The following is a 17,271-nucleotide window of genomic DNA, read 5'->3' on the forward strand; positions in this document are numbered from 1 at the left end:
TGCAGAAACTGTTTGCCCTATTGCTTAAGAGGGGGAGTCCCATGGAGGCCTCTCCTTGCATCAACACAATCTCTCTCCCAGACAAGTTTCCCAGCCCTCAGCTTTACCCCAGGACAACTCAGGAAACAGAGTCCAGTTCATAGGTCCTAACACCAGAACACACTCCAGTTACCAGAGCACATCCCAGTTTGGCTGGGCACAAAGGTTTGCAAAGGGCAACCGCTCAATGCCAAGCCATCTACATTCAAGTCAGATGGAGAGACTCGAGGAGCAGGCCTGTGCCAATCTGGAACAAACCCTAGATACGCCCTTCAGCTTTGCATGGATTGGGAAACTGCCCCGGATTGAGAGCCCGAAAGCTGGCGCTCATCTTGAAGCTGGATTTGGGTATCAGCACTGCAGCACACCAAGAGGCCCCAGTGCAGATCTGGGACTGCACAGACCTTCAGTCAAGGACAGTCCTTGTCCTGGAGGTTTTGCAGCTAACTGCAAGACGAGATGAGTGAGGACAGCCGTTAGAAGGAGAAGTGACTCACCCAGGGCTCACACAGCAAGTCTTGCTATCCAAGACATTGGGGCTGCAAAGCTGAGGGAACCAGAGGGAAGGTTTCAGTAGGACAAATGAGCTTGCAGTCATCTCACTGAGAACACATCGCAGAGTCCTGCTCCATAGGAGGGCAACACACTAAAACACTCTCATAGGGCAGTAACTGCAGTTAGTTAGTAACAGCCCTCCCTCACAGGAGGGAGACACAACAGGTCTAAAAGGGCTCACAGAACCCCTGGCAAGATTGAAGGGAGCAAAGGAGACCTATGGGAGCTGTTGGCACTCTTCCCATCTCAACCTGCCTCCTCTCCAAGTTCTCAAAAAGGCAACTGGGTCTAGTGGATGAGTCTCAAGAGATCTGGCTCCTCTGCTCTGCACAAATGCCACATCAAGCATGCTACAGCCCAGCTCCCCTCCCATTCCTCTGAACACTTAGAACACAAGTAACAAGCCTCTAAATTATGGACAACTACTTATGCTCAAAGGCAAATTCAGTCCTGGCTCTCCATGGCTTCTACAGAAACATGGACCAAGAGGCATAGGAGCTACAGGGCCAAAAACCCTTTCACATGCATCTCTTATCGCAAAATCTTCAGTGATGCAGTGATATGAGGTCAGAGGACCCATCTTCCCCTGGATCAGTTCTCCATACCAGTTTTTATGTAGTTACAGCTTCAGAGACATGCAGCATTAGCTAGAGAAAGAGGACAGCTTTGCTGAGAAGCTGGAATCTGGCAGATGGGAGACACAGTTGGGAAAACAAACAAGAACTTACATACAGCATTTCCTCTTCAGTAATCTGTGGTGGTCAAGAAAAGGCAGAGCCAACTGACGATGACAGACAGACCAATCCTTTGATCTGGAAGGACTTACCACTGAGAAACTAAATGGTGCAAATCCCTCACTCAGGTGCTCTGACAAGAGACTGGCAGAGTAAGAAAAAAGGTTTCCCCCTCTCAATTTAAAATAATCACCATGTACAAAGCAGTAATTAAAAACAACCAGTCAAGAAGCCCAAGGGAAAGTGAGGGTTGGATTCTAGCTCATTCAGTAGGAATGAGGCAGAGCACTGAGCTGAGGTCCTGGGGTGTGAAAGGGACCATTCACTCCCCACCAGCAACAAAACCAGGGTTCCTGGCTCTCAGCAGACCAATCTCCTCCAAAAGAAAGGGGTGCCAGTGGCCCTGCTGGGAGAAATAAACACGCTTTCAGGCCAAATTGCAGCAGTACCTCATCAGAGCAACATCCAAACACCTACAAAGCTGTTCCTGTTTGATGCCTTGAAGTGTGTCCCCGTGGAACGGTGCCAGCTCGCTGCTGCCAAACCCGAGGCTGCAGAGGGGAAAGACTGACAGCGCAGGTCAGTGTTGTGCCCGCTGCAGACCCCCTGCCAAGAGCTGGTGGTCCTGCCTTGGGGCTAGCGTGGAGCGCGCAGGATGGATGTGATGCAATTCAAGGCCTCCAGGACCCTGATGACAGCCCACAAGTCAGAGAGCTTGGCAGCAGCTGTGTCAAGGACCGACTGTTATGGACGACCACCACCTTCATGTCGCAATATGAGTATGTTTTTTTCTCAGAATGCTGCATGCAACCCTACAAAGGCTTTTTCTCCTTGAAAGGGGGGGGAAATACAAACTTTTCTTTCTTTTGAGAAGAAAGAAAAACAACCCACAAATCCAAGTTTGTTTCCCCTACCTTGTGTTCCTGCAGGCAGATGTTGAACAATACACGTGCCAGAAATAGCCCCAACTTCAGCTACTCCAGGGCTATAAATTAAGCTCCATCCCTTCCAGCCCAGCAGCCACCAAGGAGCCTGCTGAGCCGGCTCTGACACATGGCTGCTCCTATAGCGCAACACGAGGGAAGACCAATGACGCTGTTGGGTTAAACTCCACCAGGTCAAGACTGCTCCCTCCTTCTCCAAACTCATCCAAGCCAGTGAACAGAGGGAAGAGAGAGGGGAAAATGAAAGTCCTCACTGGCTAAAAAAGCTGGTCTGGAAAATGCCCCCCCGTCTCAGTGTGTACCAAGTGACCCACAGCTATGAGCCAGCAGGCTGCTCTGATCCTGCACAGAAAGCCTTGTACACACCAAGCCAAGCAGCGCCCCTTCCTGCCCCTGAAACAGAGAAGAGAACAGAAAAAAAGGGGGGGAGGGGAAATCACCACCTCCAGCCAGCATCCAAGGTACCCCAGCAACCATTTCTCTTCCTGCAGACTTTTGCATTTTTGATTATTTTTTTCCCTGCAACGAACCCATTAGGAGCTGCATATGGGTACCTCCATACCACCAGTACAACATATACCATCGCAGCTCCTCACCCCACTAACTACTTGTAGTACCTTCATCAAAGCATTGGGCTGTCCTGGGAACAGACTCTAAGGAAGGAGAAATAAATTTATCTGCTCCAACCTGCTGCAGACAGACTCGTGTGCATCCCCTGTCACTCCACAGAGATATCAGAGAGACTTCTATTTTCCTGCTGTGCCTCCCAGGAGAGCCAGGTCCTCAGCAGATGCAAGCCAGAAGAGCTCATCGTCTCTGCTGGAGCCTGGGGACTTGGTCCCCCACCAGCTGCAGTGAGAGCGCACATTATTACAAGCACATACACACTTCTGGCCAATTGCATGGGGTTTCCTTGTCCGTCTGCCTGTAACAGCCTCATCTTCTCAATGATGCTCTTGCACAAGCTCATGATGACCAGGAACAGTTCAAGCCTTCATAGCCCAAGCTTACTTGGCAAGGGGGAGAAACAGCAAATGAGAAAAGTAAAAAGAGGGAAGGGGAGCAGGCAGGATACCTGCATCTCACTCCAACAGCTGCTTACAGAAAACCTGACCAAGACTGGGCAAGCACATCAGCTGCTTTCCAGCACCACTCTTCCTGCTCCTCCTTCCAGCTCAAGCGCACCTCAAAGAACATGACCCATGATCATTGTGGGAAAGCGAAGAAGAGAAGAAATGCAGGAAGCCTCCTTTGCACGCATAGCGATCTTGGCTGAAAGAAGACCCCAAAATGCTTAAGTCACTGGTTTTAGAAGCAGTGCAGGACCTTACTATCCCACATACAGGACTACAGGAACAGAGACACATGCCACCGTCCTGGACTCACAGGCTGCATCGCTCCGGGGTGGTGGAGCACAAACTGGCATTCACCCCCATAATCTGCATCTTCGGGGGGGGGGGGAAGGGGGGGGGGGGAAGGCAAACAAAAAAAACCAACCTGGTGACAAGCATCCTGCAGAACCTAGCTAAGCTCTGTGCATGGCAAGACCCTGACCAGCAAAAGGGACTGAGGACCACAGCACTGCAGGGAATGAAATTGCTTGCAACTACTTTTTATCCTTTCACGAGAACTTTGCCTTTTTGCAGTCTCAGTTACGAGCAGCACCAGCATACACCAGCCACTTCCTCTGCCCCAGGATTCACCAAGGGGAAATAAGGTAGACAACGAAGCAAAATTACTATCAGTACCTAGTTTATAACCCAATTGGAGCAGAGTTCAAGCATGGGTTGCTAAAGTTTATTTCTGTGTATTTCCACCTCCCAGTCTGTGTCATATCACACCGATTCATTCTATAGATCCTTTTCTACAGACAGCGTAGAGCATAGGAAATACCCACAGCTGGCTGTTTAGCAAACCAGCACTGAAAGCTTCCTTCCATCTACTGCGTCTGCTGCTAATTCCCTTCACAGCTCTGCTCATTAATAAAAATACAACACAATAAAAGAGAACCACACACATATACACCTTGCCCAAATTGCCTCCATACTGGCTGATCCTGAGTCACCACCAGCGATTAACTGTTGCATCCACTGAGGAGGACACCGTTATTAAATTAATAGGGGTTGCTTAAGCTGGCTACAAATATACATGAGTTCTTTATGCCTTAGTGAGCTAATAAGGCATGTGCTAATTACATTAATTCAAACAAGCCCAGCATGCCCTGAGGGCAAAGGGAGAAAAGGGTGCAGCAAACCCAGGCTCCTTCATAATAGCTGCACGAGAGCGGAAAGTACTTGCCTTGACATGGCTTTCAAAGGAGAAGCATAGGAGCACTGCGGCTTGCACCCTATGCCTCACTCAACCCAGCCACCTGGTTAACCTGTAAAAAGGCTTGCTCGTTCACCCAGCCCTCGGTGCAACGACAGACACGGGATCCCCTCTCCAAAGGGCCAGCCGGCTTGTCCCTTCCTACCTCTGTGTCCCGAGCACATTGCAAGCCTCAGGACTGCAGCCCCTGCTGCTCTGGGACGGTGCGGCTGAGACCCTGCAGGCAGCCCCTTTCCCGCAGGGACCACGTGGCACCAGCAGCCTCCAGCCACAGAGCAGCACCGGGGGCTACAAGTCACCTAGCATCCTGCCACGCAGCGCTCATCACGCAGACCTGTCTCCTCCACGTCCCCGAAGGCAGCTGGGGACAGCTCAGCCAGACAAGCAGCGCACAGAAGCTGTACTCATGCTGTAGAGTGAGCTTAACCAAGTTAGGCAATCCCAACTGGCCTCCTAAACCTATCTGGCAATGGGGGCAGGCGGGCGGGACTGTGTTCACCTCCCATGTCAAAATAGGAACAGAGCCTTCAGAAATGGGAAGGAGAAGGCACAGACTGTGGCAGGGAGAAGCAAAAGGACAGCAGGAAAGAGAGATGCACAATCCCAGCAAGGTTCAGATACACTCGGAGAGGAGCCTCCTGTCTCCCCAGCCCACGGGTAACCAGACTCCTCACCTCTGCCACCCCTGGTGAGAAGCCTTCCTCGGCATCAGCTGCGCTCACACCAAGGGTGTCTGCTAGGCACTGCCACCACCTCCTGGCAGGCAAGGGAGGAAGAGGAAGAGGAAGAGGAGAGGAAGTCGTATTTCTTTGCACCTCCAAGGACACGTGCTCACCGAGCACTTTCTGAAGCATGCACTTGTTCCTGTGAACACTAGGGGACTGTGCCAGAGCAAAGCAAATGCGTGGGGTTTTTCCCCTCTGTTCCCACATCTTCCCGTGCCACGTGCATCTGGCGGTACACAGGGCCATCCCCGGGAGGCCTGGAAAGCAACCACCTTTCTCTGGCAGCAAGGACTATGCCACATGAATTGCAGGGTGTTTTAAAAGACATGATGCCGACTGTCACCCTCAAAGAAAGGATCTACAATCAGGCACCAGGTAAGACCCAGGGCTACAGAAGGGTAGTACAATGTAGTTTGTCCTGCACAGAGGCACTGGTTCAGGCTTGATGCAGTCTTGACAGTGGGTTGGCAGAGAAGATGCAAATATTTTCACAAAGGAAAGCATACTAGGGATTTTTAGCCCCTGGAAAGTGCATCTCTCAAGCCACATGATTCTCTTTCCCAGCAGAGGCTGTGGTTACTCAACCACTAGCCCAGCACACCTTCAGGCTACTGCCAAAACGGAGAGAGCTCTTCCTTCCCCCAGCAACTAGAGGAACTAATTTCGGACCAGGCCTATTCCCAGGTCAATGCGTAGCTGTGAACACACAAATGCTTGTGCCAGCACAAAAAGAGAGAGGCAGGAGTGAGAAGCAGGGCTGCCCCTCTCAGCAGCAGCCTGCAGCCTGACTGCTGTGTGCACTGGGAGAAAACCCAATAAACAACAATAAAACAGAACAAGAATCCTTCCAGGGAAGCCTGGGAGATAACGGCTTCTGGGCCCTGAACAAAATGCTTTAAAAGACCTAGAAATCCAGAGCCCTCCAGGGCCATACGTCAACTGATAGCTGTCACTTGGAGTCCCAAAGTGGGACTGCGCAAGCCTCGCTGGAACAGCAATGCATCCAGCAAACCCCACACCCTGCCCCTGTAGCAATGTCACAGTGTCCGGAGAGAGCCAGCCGCCAATGTGGGTGCCAACACTAAAATATCATAGGTTAATGAAACAGGACCCCAGGGTCTGAAAGGACGTAAACCCTACTGTGTCACCCTCTGGAGTTAGGAGCTGGGCTCCACCTAAGGCAAGGTGAGAGAGAGAAGCATCAAGCAAGAGCCACCACGCAAGCATGCAAACACTGGTGTACAGGCTGCAAGCTCAGCTGCTCGCTAGAGCCGAAACTGTATTTCAGGTGCCTTTTGTACAAGAGACCAGACACGGAGAGTAGACAGGAAAGCAAAAGGACATCTCCCAGCCTCCCAAATGCTTTGCAACAGCAGGTGGAGACCTTTCCAGGGAAGGTAGCTTACCTCATTACTTCCCACCGCTGAAGGCAGAATTTCACTAATGCTCCCAGTGTACTAGAAGAAATGCCAGTTAAATGTCACGTTAATCAATATTCCTTGCCTCTCAGCCACAGGAATGGCAATACAGGACACTGCTGCTGCCAGTCCCTTTGCAGTGGGGGTACATGAACATACGTGCTCCGCTCCTGCATCACAAACTGCATTTCTCTCCTCCTCAGCTGTTTCCTTCGGCTGGGGCTGCACGGCTAGAAGGCGCGTCCCCTGGGTGGTGGATAGGGGATCCCTCTCTGGAGGGTGCACCGGATAAAACTGAAGAAGGCGTCGCGAACCAACACAGCCTAAGGGAAGGCCACCCTGACAGAAAAACCACTGGCCCTCCAAGTCATAGGGGTTGGGCAGGAGGCCAACTACCTCCTCCCAGAAAAAAAAAAAAAAAAAAGTTGCAGAAACGACGAGCATCAACTTTCAAAAAAACGAAATGGCGGAGATGGAGAAAATCAGTAATGAAGTGAGGAGGAGGAGATGGAACTGGATCGGTCATGTCCTGAGGAAAAAACCAACAGAAGACTGCGCTGTGGCCCTTGGACTCCAGAGCACGCAGCCGCAGACCGATCGAAGTGGAAGAACGATGTTCGCGCCTTGTGTGCCTCCTGGCACTGAGAGAATACACGCACACACGCACCTCAGCTGTTTGCTTATGCCAAAGCTGTTCAGGTAACAGCAAAATGGTTCCTTGCTGAATGCACGTCAGTGGCCCCACACTGGTCACATTGCTCCTAAAGAGGTTAGCAGCTCTTACAGGGAAACTCATACGTGCTCTGTGACAAGCGGGGGAATTGTCAAGGGGACTGCAACCACTGCCTGAGTGCTCGGGAGTCTGTGGCATAATTCAGGTGTTCCCAGCAGTGAAACAATATATTTAGGAGGCTACAGGCAAATGAAAACACATGCAGTCCTGCTCACCTAAACAATGCAAAAGGAGATGGGTAACACAAGAAAGGAAAAAGAGTGAGAGAACAAAAGTGCAATAAGTTGAACTTGGAAAGTCATTCTCTAGATATTAAATGTCTTGCCTGGCTACTCCGCATGTGCAGAGCAATGCAAACCTGCCAGATGTATCCACAAGAATTTACCTGACATAGTAAGCATCCTCAGCAAAGTGATTGCTTAAGATGATTGCATTGCTTAAGAATCAGACCTGTTTTCAGAAAGTTTCCAAAAAAAATCACCCCTGAAGCACACCTCACAGCCTTGCTCTAACTACCAACCAACACTGTCTCGCCAAGGAGCGCATGGCAGGAACAGCAAATAGCATTAGTCACAACGAACTGTCATGCCAGCGAGCAGTGCAACAGCCATGTTGCATTGGGAGACTACCAACGGTTTGGCAATGCAGGAACCAGACACACTGCTCTGCTCCAGAGGTCCTTGGACAAGTACTTCTGGGCTTCAATCCACAATCCCCATCAGAGCCAGCTGTGGCTACTGACATGGGAGCCTGCCTGCCCTGTGGCAGAGCCCACACAAGAGGTGGCGCAGCACTCTGCTGCTGCCACAGTAGGTGTCGGGACCCCAGGTCCGGTACCAGCTGGGGAAACCATGTTCTCCTTCCCCTGCAAGAGCAGTAACCTCATCAGGGGAGAGGGAGAGGGGACGGTGGCCACAGCAGCCAGCTCTGACAGAGTTCATCAGGGTCCCTGACCGTGACATGTAAACCCTCTCCCATCCCATGTCCTTTCAGGCAAGTTTGTCAGCTCACGTATATGCACAGGTGTGTCCAAACTGCACATGCCCTTTGCCACGGCTGATTTGTTTGCTTCCAGTTTCAGACCACCTCAATTTGCACTGCCACAGGTCCAGGTAACCACACCAGTGTGAGAGACAACCCGGTGTCAGATCACACCGCAGCCTTCCCGCAATCTCACCCGCGTGCCAAGCAACATCTCACAAGCTGCACGGCAGCTCCGCAGCCTCTCTCCCACAAGCTGACCCCATGCCTCTGCAAACTGGCCATGGCTCACCTCCACCAGCACAGCCCAGCAAGCGGGCACAGCCAAACCCCACTGCAGGGGAAGCAGGAGCTCGCTCCACACCAGGGACGTGGCAGAGCCGCAGAGACTGAGTCAGCGGTGCGCAGATGCCTCCCAAGCACGTAGAAGCTGCGGGAGCAGTCTGCTCAGCCTGCCCAGGAGCGTGCTGGCAGGCAGCACACCGCACAGCACACTCAGGCACACACCCACACACAGCTCAGCAGCAGCCTGGCATTTCTTGCCCCCTTTCCAAACCCAAATTCAGACCATCTGTTGAAGTATTTCTGTAAATCATCCCTCTTTCAGGAAAGGCCGGGGGCTGAGTTTAGTTGTTTATATAGCGTCTGGCATTTCTGTACCACTTATCGCTTCAGTATCCAAGCTATTTCCTTCAAGCTCTCCATTAGTTTTGAAGAACCAGAGTGGGGCACCAATGAATCTTCATTGTAAGTTTCTGAAAAGAAAAGAAAAAAAGGGGGGGGGGGGGGGGGCATCAAAAAGACAACAGCTGCTCAGGTCATGCACACATGTAGCTGCTAACAAAGCAAGCGGGACAGTTCAGGGGAAGGGGGTCAGGCCAACACATGTGGTTTATGTCCTTTAAAAGAACTACTACCCTTAGAAAATAGCCTTCATAAACAACAGCTGCTCCCAAAGGACGAGATGAACCAACGAGTGCTCCTGTTGCCTTACAGAGAAGAGCCCAGCTTACGCAGGGCATGGAAAAGGAAGCTACCCCCATCCTTGAGAAAGCCAACACAATATGAAAAAGGAAAATGAAGCACTCAGAAGGAAAGACCATTTACTACATCAGATCATACCTTCTGCAACAGCTGCCACTGCTATTGGGTACAAGTGGCAAAACTCTGGAAGTGCTGCTGTCCCTATTTGATTGTAGGGGACAGGGTCAGAGACAGACATTTTACTGCTTATCCAAGGTTGTGCTCTGAATCTGTGGCAAAGGAGAAAGCAGTACTGAAATTCACAGTTAGCCCCTGACATATCCTGTCCCTAAAGCATGCTTCCTTCTTTTTTCTTTTTTTTATAAATCCCTAACTATCACAGAGCAAAGACCACAGCACTGAACAGGGCACCAAACAAGCTCCCAGTCTGCACGTGGCCTTGGAGAAGGTGTTTCATCCCGCCCTACCCGGCGGGCAACAAGGAATGGCCCTTGCCTCCTTTGCCGAGGCGCGCAGGCAGCACACCCATTAAAGGTAGTAAGGGGTCAGACACCGCAGTGACAAGGACGCAGTACTCGGCAGCAACAGAAATGACAGATGTGCTGGTCCAGACTAAGCACACCACATGCTACCGCCTCCTTCCAGGCATTTATCCACGCAAAGCCAGTGCTCGCCCTGGCTAGGAGCTCTCACATCACAGAGCACAGCCCCTTGCCAACGCAAAAAGGATTCACTGGAAGCAGCGGTTGAATTCAGAAATGAAGGATCATGGCTAGTGGACTGGCTTCTGGCTTGATCTAAACTAAGAGCTCACCCACACAGCATCTCTCTCCTACTAAAACGCCCTGCTGAAAGTCCCATATCTTTGTGCTCTAATTAAAAAAGAAAAGCACGCACCTTCTCTCTTCCCAAAGGCCTACTCCAAGACAGTCACTCAGTGCAGCAGCACCGCTGTCGTCTATAAGAGGCTACGTTTTCCTTCTCCTTCCCTCTCCCCACTTTGTCCATGAATCTCCTCATAGCTGGGACAGCCTTTAAATTGAAAGCAAGAGCCCCAACCATGGAGCCAAACTCCAGGTGAGGCAGGCACAGTCTTTGATGGGACTTCAGGCATCTCCAGCTGCTCAAATTCATGCCATTCTGGGAAACTCAGCTGGATCAAAAACAACCTCTCTCCTCCTGGCCTCTGAATAAATGCTGCAGACCCAGGAAAGAAAAAAATCCAGACAGCTCTCCTGATAAGCCACACACCAGGATCAGCACCAAAGGAAGGAGCAGGGCAGAGGGAGGTTTGACAAGGCATAACCACCCACCCACAACAGCACCACCAAAATGAGAACAAGAACCGGTTATGAAACGGTTTAACAAAATACACGTAACACTGCATTCCTGTGAGAAGCTCACCACAGGCTACATTAAATCAAGATCAACAGAGACCCCACAAATTAAATAAACATTTCTGCCGACACAGAACAAGCATTGCTGCCTAGGTGCCTTTCCCTTCCCCAAGCAAATAATCTCCATGTGGGCTGCCCTCCTAAGAGAGCAAGTATTCAAAGCTTTCATATTTGCAGATGTGTAAGAGGAAACTGCCAGACAGAAATCCAAACCACCCAGAGTGACAAGCTCTTTTCATTGGGTTTGTCTGGGGTTTTGCCTTGTTTTCTAAAGCTTTTGTACCCTCTGTTACTTTATCTCCACAACAACTGGAACTACCCGGCAATCAATACTGCAAGGTTAAAGCAACACCCAGTTTTGCATTGGACAGCTCAATCCACCTCCTCCTTGCCGCTTTGTGCTGGAAGGCAAACAGAAGAGGACAGGAAAAAATTATTTATCTGCTGTTCGGATTAGCTGGAGCAACACAGTGTTAGCTCTATCAGCCTGCCGAGCTGTTAGCGGGATATAGCCAAATGATGGTCCCCGCTCCTATAGAGCACAGGCCAGAGGACTCAGCCTTGCAGAAGAAGGAATGCTTCATCAAATGACGGTGCCAGGAAAGCCAAAACACACTGTCCTGTTAGACCTCAGGCACCTCTTCAGCCGAGGAGAAGAGGAGGTGCTTGCAGTCACGCCCCGCTGTCTCACTGCAGACAGACAAGGCAACCAGCTCCAGTGAGGCTAGAGCCCATGCAGCCATTTATGAGAAACGCACAAGGAAACATACACAGTGTGTATGATATGCTCAAGAGTAAAAAATAAAAATGATGCACTGGCTCGCATAGGCAGCATCCATAGCTCGTTTGCCGTGACAAGTAATTGATAATTTCAACTCTCCTAACTTTCTGATAGTGCAGATGTTTGGGTACTTCTAAGAAAGCCCAAATGTGCAAACATGGGCATCAAAGCAGGCTTTTGCATTTTCTGAAAACATGGTTAAGGAATTAGGTGAATGCATATACAGATGTAAGAGGAACAATAACCAGTCCTTTTGTACCTGCAGCAGCAGAAGGCAGGATGCTGTGACCTAGCAGATCCTTCCCCATCCTGCAACGCTGCTGTTGAAGGAGCAGCGCAGGCACTTGTCCTTACACAGTATTGCAGAGTTAAACAGAGGAGCAGGGGCAGCTGGGAGATAAGTGTGTCCAACTGGAAACCTAACAGGATGGTAACAAACTTGTAAGTGACAGGCTAAAGAGGCTGTGTGCCCAGGCTCTTCCTGTAGCTCGAGGGCTCCCACATGATGGCCCAACCTCAGCTGGTGCAAACCCAATTTGCTCTGCTGCCTCTGCCAGAGCTACATCAATTTACTCCACTCAAGGGCCAAGGTGCACAGCTCTGGGACGCTGCTGACCTGCCAGCAGCTGTGCAGAAACTTCATTCTGGGGAAAAACAAAACCAACCAACCAAACAAAAAAAAACAGGGGAAAAAAAAACATTCTGAAAAAGGACAGCCAGGAACAAGGCAGGCTTAGGAGAAACACCTCTCTTCTGCAACAGCCTAGAAAAGGGGAAACTGCAGAAACTCCCTTCTTAGGGCATCAGCATCCTACCATAATACACATGAACTGCAGCACCCAGGATCACAAGGAAACTCATTTGTCCCAGCCATTCCAAACCTGGTTTGGTTACGCATCATATCCCCAGCATAGGATCTCCTAACAACCGAACAAAAATATTTTGCATTTTTCCACCCCTTCTCCTTTCCCCTTGGGGCCTAGTTCAAAGATTTTTTTAGGTCGTTCTGGCAGCACAATATGACTTCAGGCAGATAGAAACAGCCCATTAAGAGATACACCCTGCACGGGGCATCTTGCTGGCACTAGAAAGTTGGCAGTGCAAAACATCCGCAGTTCCCTGCCCCCAAGTGAGCCCAGGGATCAAGTGACAAAAGAAATCATCACGCTGAAACAAGGCGGACGTGCTGTGAGACGGCACCAAGGGATGCGAGTCACTCCATGGCTACATTCAATGCTGCTAAACTTTTCTTCTTGCCATGCAAGCCTTTCACCTCCCAAATTTCACAAGGACATAGCACCTTCCAGCAGCTACTGTGAATTTGGCAATGACCCTCCAAGAGCGTTTTATTTCTACAGGGGGGTGAAACAGAATCCAGAGGTTTGCCAGCATCTGTAAAACAAGTAACTCCCAGTCCAGCAGCAAACTCAAAGCCCAGCCCTTTGGAGGACTGGAGATGGAGCAACTCATCAGTCACTCCTCTTACAGCCTCCTGGCTGCAGATTATTCAGATAAAACCCAGAGTGCCAGGGAAAATTAACTATTTTCACAGCATTGCATGGTCATCACATACACTGCAACGAGGGTGTTCCCTAGATTGGGCTTTACCCCTCACGGAAAACCTTTTCTTAGGGGAATCTGCAAAACTGGGCTGCCAGTCAGGGATGCTGGATCTAGATGTGTTTTACTCTAGCTAAACACAGCACATTTTCCCACCTAAAAACGCTGCTGCCCTACTCCAGAAAATCTTTCCCTCCTACTATTTCACAATTCTCAGCATGACAACAGTTACGCAAGAACAACTGTATAGGCACATGAAATACAGCTCCTAAGCAAGACTTTCCCCATTATAACACCCTCATCAGAGCACAGCTCCAAATCCTGACAGCTCCCAGGCTTCAAGGCACACCAAACCCTTGCCACTATATCTTGGTCCCTTCTCTCCATCACACCTTTGCCTTGCTAGAGGCCTACAACACAAAATGTGACGCACAAGCGAGCAGGGGGGCTGCTTCCACATGTACGTGCTGCTGTTGCTTTGGCCAGCCAGGTAGATATTTCCCCATCTGACTCACAAACTTAAATCTTGGCAGGAAAAGGGGAGCAATGGCCCTGTCAGGCTGTCAGTGATTTCTACCTCCTAGTAACTCAATACAGCACACTACCCCTTCTTAAAACGGCAGCAGGAGGATCTTCTAGGGCCCTGGCATTTAGTAAGACATTAACAAGATTGCTGGGCATCAAACAAGACTGCAGACTTTCCTTCAGAGCAGGGCCAGGCTCCAATTTATAACACAGATTTGCTCCTTGTTCCAACTCGGCCATCCGTCTCTGCCACTGATCACCTTCGCCCTCAAAACATAACGCTCCTTACTACGACAGGCACTCTGAACAAATGAGCCCAAGGGCACAGCACCAGGAGAAAAATTGTACCTGTGTGAATGACAAGAAGAAGTAGAGGTGCACAGTTAAAAATCCTACAGGCAAGACATTCAAAGGGGTAAATCTTCATTAAATACTGGTGTTTATTTTCTGGTGAAGAGGTTAAAGTAACTCCTCCTTAGACCTCATCTATACCTTCATTTGTAACAGCCTGGAAAACAAAACACAAGCCGAGGACAAGAAGACAACCGCCATCCGAGTCCCGCACGATACATCGTTATCAGCCGAGTACCACTCTAGTTTGATTGCCTTTTGCCTGCCATTGCCAAGAAGCAAGTTCTTGAGAGGCAAAGCCACAGTGACTTGCAGTGATCAAAATCACTGCAGATGCCATCCCAACAGCAGCAGCCACGCCACAAGAGGTTAGATCCTAAGAGCAGCGAGACTCTTGGAGATGAACATGCTATGGTAAAAACACCCAGTCTTTAACTGTAAACAACTAATATCTAAAAGATATTAGGCCAAATAAATATAGCTGGGATCCTGCTCTGACGTTTGTTACTCTGACAGCCTGGCAAGGTGTAGAAACTAAAAGCTGAGAAGCCCTGCAGGAGAGAGGCCTGGGGCACTGGAAAATCCAATCTCCGACACTGCGCCCTTGCCCCGCAGGAGCCCAGCAGCACCGGAGAGTGCAGCAAGAGAGGAGAGGATGCCTAGGGTCCAGTTCCCAGGGTCACCCTGAGGAAATCCCACAGCCTATGCACATCTCTGTGTCCCCCACCCGCAGGAGGAAGAGCACAATAACCTTGACCTACCTCAAAGAGGCGCAGATCTGGCTTAGGAGAGCCTGGAAGGAGCTCGGAGGGGCTTAGATGCAGGACCCTGCCCTGTGACTGGGGCGGCCAGAGGCTACAATCCTACAAATCACCCCAGAAATCAGAAGCCCCGGAGAAACGTGCAGATGGCTTTCGACACAAAAAGCGGCAGCTCCGGGGCACTGAAGGGGACGGCTGAAACCGCACACGTGTCACCGCCACCTCCCCGCCGCGGGCAGCAGAGGAAGGGCGACGCCGCTGCAGCCCCCGACGCCGGGCAAGGGCAGCCCCAGCTCCGGGGGGCAGGGGGCCATCTCCCCCAGGCTCGGCTCGGACACACCGGCACCTCCGCCTCCGGCCCCAAATTCGGGCAGAGGGACCCCCACCCGCTGGCATGAGGGGGGTGGCTGGGGGGACCGGCGCTTCCCAGGGTGAGGGGAGCAGGTGGGGGGCCGGGAGGGCTTACACCCCCCTGGGGTGAGGGGGGGAAAGTGGGGGGCCGGGGGAGCCCGCAGCCCCCGGGCTGAGGGGCCGGCCCCCCAAGGACCAGGGACGCAGGAAGGGCGCCCGGCACACCCCTGAGCTGAGGCGCCGGGGCGAGAGACGAAGGGGCCGGTGCAGCAGGGGCCAGGCCGGGGGAGGCGAGCCGCAGCCGGGCGGCAGGAGGGGCGCCGGGACCGCCGGCGGCGCCTCCCGAGGGCCGGGGAGGGCCCGCGCCCGCACTTACCGGTCCGGGGCGGCGGCGGGTTCCCGCCGGGGCCGGAGGCCGGTGGGGTGCAGAGCTCCTCGGCGCGGCGCGGCGCGGCGCGGCCCGGCCCGGCTCAGCTCTGCCCCCTCCGGCCGCGCTCGGCGCAGGAAAATCCGCCACCGCCGCCGCCGGGCCCTCCCCGCCGGGGCGGCCGCCGCGTCGCCACGGCAACGCGGGCTGGGGCGGCCGGGCCTCGCCGCGGCCTCCCCCGGCCTGGGCCGGCCCCGGGGCGCAGCGTCCCCAGGCGATGAGCGCCACGGCGGGAGGGGGCTGTCCCGCCGTGCCCGCAGCCCTGCCCTCCCCTCCGACAGCAAACACCCCTCGCCCCACCGCAGCGCGAGGTGCGCTCTCCCTCACCCCACCCGTCAGCCATCTTGCAGCCACCTGGGGAGGCGGCACACGGGTGGAGCAAGGGGACAAGCGAAAATGGGGGGAAAAATAATAAATCTGGCATTCCCTTCAAAATAAAGACCAAGCCAGTTGTGGCCAGTTGGGTCACCGTGCTGCTGCCTGCTGCCCTGCTGGAAAGCCTCAAGGCCACAGGCGGGCATCGCTTTCGGGTTTCATAGGCTCTGTTGTGGTTTCAGGAGCATAACGGGGCCTGAGTCCTCGCACAGAAACATCCACGGAGACCGTTTCAGTGGGCTTTGGAAACCAAGGCAACGAGGAGGACAGCAGTAGCCAGCCTCTTGGGATGGCACCCAGAGGTGTGACACCACCAAGGAAAGAGGGAAAGACCTCCAGGGCTACACACCCGTACGGGCATCTCTCACCGCTGCCGCGCACCGGGCGCTACGCTGTAACAGGCGCAGCGGGCGCCGGGTTACCAGCTCCGCACCAAAGGCGCGTGGGAGCCAGCAGAGCACGAGTACGCAGCCTGTGCAATGAACCGGAGACGAACTAAGAAGAGCAGCTACGAGGATGGTGGAGGGTGTCAGGCTAATGAGGACGTTGTGTACACGGGACAAGCGACGATTCTATGGCGCCATGATGAACAGCCCAGAAACATCAGAGTTGTGCATGCACCTGAAAATGAGAGGAGCTTGTTATCACAGTCAGGGACCTGTAACCCAAGCTGAGAAGATGTAAACCAGAGGTCGGTGAAGCATCAGATGCCAATGCTGATGAGTTGGATGTAGGTGAAAAAGGGAGAAGCTTATGCACTTTTCAACCTGGGCTGGGCAAAGCGTGAGAAGATACAGCACTGGAGGTGACAAAGCTCACTCCAGAAAGGTGGTGCCTGACCAAGGAAGGAGACTTGTGCACCACGGCCATATTTTGGTGTGTATTGGTTGGGCATCCACCATAGGAGCAAAATGCAAGTGCTGTGGGCAGGGAGCCACTGGCATAGCCTATCCAGCCCCGCAGCCTCATCTCCACCGTGTCCTTGGGAAAGCGCTGGCGGGCACTGACACGGGGCTCCCCCAGTTCGGGGAACAGGGAAACAGAGCGCGGGGGAGCTGCAGCCACCCCTTCTTACTCCTCAGTTGCAAAACTCCTTCCCACCCCCTTCGTTGGTGGTGGTGGGTCCCCGCTCTACCCTGTTTTTGCAAAGGCTTTGGTGGGTTTCACTCCACTGTACCAACTCAGACAAATGCTGAACTGAACTCAGCATGGATTGAGGGGGATAGATTTTACATTTATCATAACATGCCATCTCATGGATGTGATGGTAGGACAGTATCATCCCCTGGCAAAGAAGAGGTT

At 52.4% G+C, this 17,271-nt stretch overlaps 1 protein-coding gene across 1 annotated transcript in view; it reads right to left on the minus strand.

Moving 5' to 3' along the window:
* Nucleotides 1–15,630, minus strand: part of SLC25A22 (solute carrier family 25 member 22) — a 51,005-nt gene extending 35,375 nt beyond the window's left edge. Inside the window, exon 1 of the mRNA XM_082316847.1 lies at nt 15,544–15,630. The gene's annotated coding sequence lies outside the window, so the exon portion shown is untranslated. The remainder of the gene's footprint in view (nt 1–15,543) is intronic.
* Between the last annotated feature and the right edge of the window lie 1,641 nt (nt 15,631–17,271).

The sequence above is a fragment of the Platalea leucorodia genome (assembly GCF_965183815.1).
Source record: "Platalea leucorodia genome assembly, chromosome: 7".
Taxonomy (NCBI): domain Eukaryota; kingdom Metazoa; phylum Chordata; class Aves; order Pelecaniformes; family Threskiornithidae; genus Platalea; species Platalea leucorodia.